Genomic DNA, 10,008 nt, shown 5'->3' on the forward strand with positions numbered 1-10,008 from the left:
GATGTTTATACTGTGTCTAACTCAGGTGATGTTTATACTGTGTCTAACTCAGGTGATGTTTATACTGTATCTAACTCAGGTGATGTTTATACTGTGTCTAACTCAGGTGATGTTTATACTGTGTCTAACTCAGGTGATGTTTATACTGTATCTAACAGGTGATGTTTATACTGTGTCTAACAGGTGGTGTTTATACTGTGTCTAACTCAGGTGATGTTTATACTGTATCTAACTCAGGTGATGTTTATACTGTGTCTAACTCAGGTGATGTTTATACTGTGTCTAACAGGTGATGTTTATACTGTATCTAACTCAGGTGATGTTTATACTGTATCTAACTCAGGTGATGTTTATACTGTGTCTAACTCAGGTGATGTTTATACTGTGTCTAACAGGTGATGTTTATACTGTATCTAACTCAGGTGATGTTTATACTGTGTCTAACAGGTGATGTTTATACTGTATCTAACTCAGGTGATGTTTATACTGTGTCTAACTCAGGTGATGTTTATACTGTGTCTAACAGGTGATGTTTATACTGTGTCTAACAGGTGATGTTTATACTGTGTCTAACTCAGGTCATGTTTATACTGTGTCTAACAGGTGATGTTTATACTGTGTCTAACAGGTGGTGTTTATACTGTGTCTAACAGGTGGTGTTTATACTGTGTCTAACAGGTGATGTTTATACTGTGTCTAACTCAGGTGATGTTTATACTGTGTCTAACTCAGGTGATGTTTATACTGTGTCTAACTCAGGTGATGTTTATACTGTATCTAACTCAGGTGATGTTTATACTGTGTCTAACTCAGGTGATGTTTATACTGTGTCTAACTCAGGTGATGTTTATACTGTGTCTAACAGGTGGTGTTTATACTGTGTCTAACTCAGGTGATGTTTATACTGTATCTAACAGGTGATGGTTATACTGTATCTAACAGGTGATGTTTATACTGTATCTAACAGGTGATGTTTATACTGTATCTAACTCAGGTGATGTTTATACTGTATCTAACAGGTGATGTTTATACTGTATCTAACAGGTGATGTTTATACTGTATCTAACTCAGGTGATGTTTATACTGTATCTAACTCAGGTGATGTTTATACTGTGTCTAACAGGTGATGTTTATACTGTGTCTAACAGGTGATGTTTATACTGTGACTAACAGGTGATGTTTATACTGTATCTAACAGGTGATGTTTATACTGTGTCTAACAGGTGATGTTTATACTGTATCTAACTCAGGTGATGGTTATACTGTATCTAACAGGTGATGGTTATACTGTGTCTAACTCAGGTGATGTTTATACTGTGTCTAACAGGTGATGTTTATACTGTATCTAACTCAGGTGATGTTTATACTGTGTCTAACTCAGGTGATGTTTATACTGTGTCTAACTCAGGTGATGTTTATACTGTGTCTAACAGGTGATGTTTATACTGTGTCTAACTCAGGTGATGTTTATACTGTGTCTAACTCAGGTGATGTTTATACTGTATCTAACTCAGGTGATGTTTATACTGCGTCTAACTCAGGTGATGTTTATACTGTGTCTAACAGGTGATGTTTATATACTGTATCTAACTCAGGTGATGTTTATACTGTATCTAACTCAGGTGATGTTTATACTGTATCTAACTCAGGTGATGTTTATACTGTATCTAACAGGTGATGGTTATACTGTATCTAACTCAGGTGATGTTTATACTGTATCCAACTCAGGTGATGTTTATACTGTGTCTAACAGGTGATGTTTATACTGTGTCTAACAGGTGATGTTTATACTGTGTCTAACAGGTGATGTTTATACTGTGTCTAACAGGTGATGTTTATACTGTGTCTAACATGTGATGTTTATACTGTGTCTAACAGGTGATGTTTATACTGTGTCTAACAGGTGATGTTTATACTGTGTCTAACTCAGGTGATGTTTATACTGTGTCTAACAGGTGATGTTTATACTGTGTCTAACAGGTGATGTTTATACTGTGTCTAACAGGTGGTGTTTATACTGTGTCTAACTCAGGTGATGTTTATACTGTATCTAACTCAGGTGATGTTTATACTGTGTCTAACTCAGGTGATGTTTATACTGTATCTAATTCAGGTGATGTTTATACTGTGTCTAACTCAGGTGATGTTTATACTGTGTCTAACAGGTGATGTTTATACTGTGTCTAACTCAGGTGATGTTTATACTGTATCTAACTCAGGTGATGCTTATACTGTGTCTAACAGGTGATGTTTATACTGTATCTAACTCAGGTGATGTTTATACTGTGTCTAACAGGTGATGTTTATACTGTATCTAACTCAGGTGATGTTTATACTGTATCTAATTCAGGTGATGTTTATACTGTGTCTAACTCAGGTGATGCTTATACTGTGTCTAACAGGTGATGTTTATACTGTGTCTAACTCAGGTGATGTTTATACTGTGTCTAACAGGTGATGTTTATACTGTATCTAACTCAGGTGATGCTTATACTGTGTCTAACAGGTGATGTTTATACTGTATCTAACTCAGGTCATGTTTATACTGTGTCTAACTCAGGTGATGTTTATACTGTGTCTAACAGGTGATGTTTATACTGTGTCTAACAGGTGATGTTTATACTGTGTCTAACTCAGGTCATGTTTATACTGTGTCTAACTCAGGTGATGTTTATACTGTGTCTAACAGGTGATGTTTATACTGTGTCTAACAGGTGATGTTTATACTGTGTCTAACAGGTGGTGTTTATACTGTGTCTAACAGGTGGTGTTTATACTGTGTCTAACAGGTGATGTTTATACTGTGTCTAACAGGTGATGTTTATACTGTATCTAACAGGTGATGGTTATACTGTATCTAACAGGTGATGTTTATACTGTATCTAACAGGTGATGTTTATACTGTATCTAACTCAGGTGATGTTTATACTGTATCTAACAGGTGATGTTTATACTGTATCTAACAGGTGATGTTTATACTGTATCTAACTCAGGTGATGTTTATACTGTATCTAACTCAGGTGATGTTTATACTGTGTCTAACAGGTGATGTTTATACTGTGTCTAACAGGTGATGTTTATACTGTGACTAACAGGTGATGTTTATACTGTATCTAACAGGTGATGTTTATACTGTGTCTAACAGGTGATGTTTATACTGTATCTAACTCAGGTGATGGTTATACTGTATCTAACAGGTGATGGTTATACTGTATCTAACAGGTGATGGTTATACTGTATCTAACAGGTGATGTTTATACTGTGTCTAACAGGTGATGTTTATACTGTATCTAACAGGTGATGTTTATACTGTGTCTAACTCAGGTGATGTTTATACTGTGTCTAACAGGTGATGTTTATACTGTTTCTAACTCAGGTGATGTTTATACTGTGTCTAACTCAGGTGATGTTTATACTGTGTCTAACTCAGGTGATGTTTATACTGTGTCTAACAGGTGATGTTTATACTGTGTCTAACTCAGGTGATGTTTATACTGTGTCTAACTCAGGTGATGTTTATACTGTGTCTAACAGGTGATGTTTATACTGTATCTAACAGGTGATGGTTATACTGTATCTAACTCAGGTGATGTTTATACTGTATCTAACTCAGGTGATGCTTATACTGTGTCTAACAGGTGATGTTTATACTGTATCTAACAGGTGATGGTTATACTGTATCTAACTCAGGTGATGTTTATACTGTGTCTAACAGGTGGTGTTTATACTGTGTCTAACTCAGGTGATGTTTATACTGTATCTAACTCAGGTGATGTTTATACTGTATCTAACTCAGGTGATGTTTATACTGTGTCTAACAGGTGGTGTTTATACTGTGTCTAACTCAGGTGATGTTTATACTGTATCTAACTCAGGTGATGTTTAAACTGTATCTAACAGGTGATGGTTATACTGTATCTAACTCAGGTGATGTTTATACTGTTTCTAACAGGTGATGTTTATACTGTGTCTAACAGGTGATGTTTATACTGTGTCTAACAGGTGATGTTTATACTGTATCTAACAGGTGATGGTTATACTGTATCTAACTCAGGTGATGTTTATACTGTATCTAACAGTTGATGTTTAGACTGTGTCTAACAGGTGATGTTTATACTGTGTCTAACAGGTGATGTTTATACTGTGTCTAACAGGTGATGTTTATACTGTGTCTAACTCAGGTGATGTTTATACTGTATCTAACTCAGGTGATGTTTATACTGTGTCTAACAGGTGATGTTTATACTGTGTCTAACAGGTGGTGTTTATACTGTGTCTAACTCAGGTGATGTTTATACTGTATCTAACTCAGGTGATGTTTATACTGTATCTAACTCAGGTGATGTTTATACTGTGTCTAACAGGTGGTGTTTATACTGTGTCTAACTCAGGTGATGTTTATACTGTATCTAACTCAGGTGATGTTTATACTGTATCTAACAGGTGATGGTTATACTGTATCTAACTCAGGTGATGTTTATACTGTATCTAACTCAGGTGATGTTTATACTGTATCTAACTCAGGTGATGTTTATACTGTGTCTAACTCAGGTGATGTTTATACTGTGTCTAACAGGTGATGTTTATACTGTGTCTAACTCAGGTGATGTTTATACTGTGTCTAACAGGTGATGTTTATACTGTATCTAACTCAGGTGATGCTTATACTGTGTCTAACAGGTGATGTTTATACTGTATCTAACTCAGGTGATGTTTATACTGTGTCTAACTCAGGTGATGTTTATACTGTGTCTAACAGGTGATGTTTATACTGTGTCTAACAGGTGATGTTTATACTGTGTCTAACTCAGGTCATGTTTATACTGTGTCTAACAGGTGATGTTTATACTGTGTCTAACAGGTGATGTTTATACTGTGTCTAACAGGTGATGTTTATACTGTGACTAACAGGTGATGTTTATACTGTATCTAACAGGTGATGTTTATACTGTGTCTAACAGGTGATGTTTATACTGTATCTAACTCAGGTGATGGTTATACTGTATCTAACAGGTGATGTTTATACTGTGTCTAACAGGTGATGTTTATACTGTGTCTAACAGGTGATGTTTATACTGTGTCTAACAGGTGATGGTTATACTGTATCTAACAGGTGATGTTTATACTGTATCTAACAGGTGATGGTTATACTGTATCTAACAGGTGATGTTTATACTGTGTCTAACAGGTGATGTTTATACTGTATCTAACAGGTGATGTTTATACTGTGTCTAACTCAGGTGATGTTTATACTGTGTCTAACAGGTGATGTTTATACTGTATCTAACTCAGGTGATGTTTATACTGTGTCTAACTCAGGTGATGTTTATACTGTGTCTAACTCAGGTGATGTTTATACTGTGTCTAACAGGTGATGTTTATACTGTGTCTAACTCAGGTGATGTTTATACTGTGTCTAACTCAGGTGATGTTTATACTGTATCTAACTCAGGTGATGTTTATACTGTGTCTAACAGGTGATGTTTATACTGTGTCTAACTCAGGTGATGTTTATACTGCGTCTAACTCAGGTGATGTTTATACTGTATCTAACAGGTGATGGTTATACTGTATCTAACTCAGGTGATGTTTATACTGTGTCTAACTCAGGTGATGTTTATACTGTATCTAACTCAGGTGATGTTTATACTGTATCTAACTCAGGTGATGTTTATACTGTGTCTAACAGGTGATGTTTATACTGTGTCTAACAGGTGATGTTTATACTGTGTCTAACAGGTGATGTTTATACTGTGTCTAACTCAGGTGATGTTTATACTGTGTCTAACAGGTGATGTTTATACTGTGTCTAACAGGTGATGTTTATACTGTGTCTAACAGGTGGTGTTTATACTGTGTCTAACTCAGGTGATGTTTATACTGTATCTAACTCAGGTGATGTTTATACTGTATCTAATTCAGGTGATGTTTATACTGTGTCTAACTCAGGTGATGTTTATACTGTGTCTAACAGGTGATGTTTATACTGTGTCTAACTCAGGTGATGTTTATACTGTATCTAACTCAGGTGATGCTTATACTGTGTCTAACTCAGGTCATGTTTATACTGTGTCTAACTCAGGTGATGTTTATACTGTATCTAACTCAGGTGATGCTTATACTGTGTCTAACAGGTGATGTTTATACTGTATCTAACTCAGGTGATGTTTATACTGTGTCTAACTCAGGTGATGTTTATACTGTGTCTAACAGGTGATGTTTATACTGTGTCTAACAGGTGATGTTTATACTGTGTCTAACTCAGGTCATGTTTATACTGTGTCTAACTCAGGTGATGTTTATACTGTGTCTAACAGGTGCTGTTTATACTGTGTCTAACAGGTGGTGTTTATACTGTGTCTAACAGGTGGTGTTTATACTGTGTCTAACAGGTGATGTTTATACTGTGTCTAACAGGTGATGTTTATACTGTATCTAACAGGTGATGGTTATACTGTATCTAACAGGTGATGTTTATACTGTATCTAACAGGTGATGTTTATACTGTATCTAACAGGTGATGTTTATACTGTATCTAACTCAGGTGATGTTTATACTGTATCTAACTCAGGTGATGTTTATACTGTGTCTAACAGGTGATGTTTATACTGTGTCTAACAGGTGATGTTTATACTGTGACTAACAGGTGATGTTTATACTGTATCTAACAGGTGATGTTTATACTGTGTCTAACAGGTGATGTTTATACTGTATCTAACTCAGGTGATGGTTATACTGTATCTAACAGGTGATGGTTATACTGTATCTAACAGGTGATGGTTATACTGTATCTAACAGGTGATGTTTATACTGTGTCTAACAGGTGATGTTTATACTGTATCTAACAGGTGATGTTTATACTGTGTCTAACTCAGGTGATGTTTATACTGTGTCTAACAGGTGATGTTTATACTGTTTCTAACTCAGGTGATGTTTATACTGTGTCTAACTCAGGTGATGTTTATACTGTGTCTAACTCAGGTGATGTTTATACTGTGTCTAACAGGTGATGTTTATACTGTGTCTAACTCAGGTGATGTTTATACTGTGTCTAACTCAGGTGATGTTTATACTGTGTCTAACTCAGGTGATGTTTATACTGTATCTAACTCAGGTGATGTTTATACTGTATCTAATTCAGGTGATGTTTATACTGTGTCTAACTCAGGTGATGTTTATACTGTGTCTAACAGGTGATGTTTATACTGTGTCTAACTCAGGTGATGTTTATACTGTATCTAACTCAGGTGATGCTTATACTGTGTCTAACTCAGGTCATGTTTATACTGTGTCTAACTCAGGTGATGTTTATACTGTATCTAACTCAGGTGATGCTTATACTGTGTCTAACAGGTGATGTTTATACTGTATCTAACTCAGGTGATGTTTATACTGTGTCTAACTCAGGTGATGTTTATACTGTGTCTAACAGGTGATGTTTATACTGTGTCTAACAGGTGATGTTTATACTGTGTCTAACTCAGGTCATGTTTATACTGTGTCTAACTCAGGTGATGTTTATACTGTGTCTAACAGGTGCTGTTTATACTGTGTCTAACAGGTGGTGTTTATACTGTGTCTAACAGGTGGTGTTTATACTGTGTCTAACAGGTGATGTTTATACTGTGTCTAACAGGTGATGTTTATACTGTATCTAACAGGTGATGGTTATACTGTATCTAACAGGTGATGTTTATACTGTATCTAACAGGTGATGTTTATACTGTATCTAACAGGTGATGTTTATACTGTATCTAACTCAGGTGATGTTTATACTGTATCTAACTCAGGTGATGTTTATACTGTGTCTAACAGGTGATGTTTATACTGTGTCTAACAGGTGATGTTTATACTGTGACTAACAGGTGATGTTTATACTGTATCTAACAGGTGATGTTTATACTGTGTCTAACAGGTGATGTTTATACTGTATCTAACTCAGGTGATGGTTATACTGTATCTAACAGGTGATGGTTATACTGTATCTAACAGGTGATGGTTATACTGTATCTAACAGGTGATGTTTATACTGTGTCTAACAGGTGATGTTTATACTGTATCTAACAGGTGATGTTTATACTGTGTCTAACTCAGGTGATGTTTATACTGTGTCTAACAGGTGATGTTTATACTGTTTCTAACTCAGGTGATGTTTATACTGTGTCTAACTCAGGTGATGTTTATACTGTGTCTAACTCAGGTGATGTTTATACTGTGTCTAACAGGTGATGTTTATACTGTGTCTAACTCAGGTGATGTTTATACTGTGTCTAACTCAGGTGATGTTTATACTGTGTCTAACAGGTGATGTTTATACTGTATCTAACAGGTGATGGTTATACTGTATCTAACTCAGGTGATGTTTATACTGTATCTAACTCAGGTGATGTTTATACTGTATCTAACAGGTGATGTTTATACTGTGTCTAACAGGTGATGTTTATACTGTATCTAACAGGTGATGGTTATACTGTATCTAACAGGTGATGTTTATACTGTATCTAACTCAGGTGATGTTTATACTGTGTCTAACAGGTGATGTTTATACTGTGTCTAACAGGTGATGTTTATACTGTATCTAACTCAGGTGATGTTTATACTGTATCTAACAGTTGATGTTTAGACTGTGTCTAACAGGTGATGTTTATACTGTGTCTAACAGGTGATGTTTATACTGTGTCTAACAGGTGATGTTTATACTGTGTCTAACTCAGGTGATGTTTATACTGTATCTAACTCAGGTGATGTTTATACTGTATCTAACAGTTGATGTTTAGACTGTGTCTAACAGGTGATGTTTATACTGTGTCTAACAGGTGATGTTTATACTGTGTCTAACAGGTGATGTTTATACTGTGTCTAACTCAGGTGATGTTTATACTGTATCTAACTCAGGTGATGTTTATACTGTGTCTAACAGGTGATGTTTATACTGTGTCTAACAGGTGATGGTTATACTGTATCTAACAGGTGGTGTTTATACTGTGTCTAACTCAGGTGATGTTTATACTGTGTCTAACAGGTGATGTTTATACTGTGTCTAACAGGTGATGTTTATACTGTATCTAACTCAGGTGATGTTTATACTGTGTCTAACTCAGGTGATGTTTATACTGTGTCTAACAGGTGATGTTTATAATGTGTCTAACTCAGGTGATGTTTATACTGTGTCTAACAGGTGATGTTTATACTGTATCTAACTCAGGTGATGCTTATACTGTGTCTAACAGGTGATGTTTATACTGTATCTAACTCAGGTGATGTTTATACTGTGTCTAACTCAGGTGATGTTTATACTGTGTCTAACAGGTGATGTTTATACTGTGTCTAACAGGTGATGTTTATACTGTGTCTAACTCAGGTCATGTTTATACTGTGTCTAACAGGTGATGTTTATACTGTGTCTAACAGGTGATGTTTATACTGTGTCTAACAGGTGGTGTTTATACTGTGTCTAACAGGTGGTGTTTATACTGTGTCTAACAGGTGATGTTTATACTGTGTCTAACAGGTGATGTTTATACTGTATCTAACAGGTGATGGTTATACTGTATCTAACAGGTGATGTTTATACTGTGTCTAACAGGTGATGTTTATACTGTGTCTAACAGGTGATGTTTATACTGTATCTAACTCAGGTGATGTTTATACTGTGTCTAACAGGTGATGTTTATACTGTGTCTAACTCAGGTGATGTTTATACTGTATCTAACAGGTGATGTTTATACTGTATCTAACAGGTGATGTTTATACTGTATCTAACTCAGGTGATGTTTATACTGTATCTAACAGGTGATGTTTATACTGTATCTAACAGGTGATGTTTATACTGTATCTAACTCAGGTGATGTTTATACTGTATCTAACAGGTGATGTTTATACTGTATCTAACAGGTGATGGTTATACTGTATCTAACTCAGGTGATGTTTATACTGTTTCTAACGGGTGATGTTTATACTGTGTCTAACAGGTGATGTTTATACTGTGTCTAACAGGTGATGTTTATA

This window comes from Oncorhynchus clarkii, chromosome 3, assembly GCF_045791955.1.
Source record: "Oncorhynchus clarkii lewisi isolate Uvic-CL-2024 chromosome 3, UVic_Ocla_1.0, whole genome shotgun sequence".
NCBI classification, from domain to species: domain Eukaryota; kingdom Metazoa; phylum Chordata; class Actinopteri; order Salmoniformes; family Salmonidae; genus Oncorhynchus; species Oncorhynchus clarkii.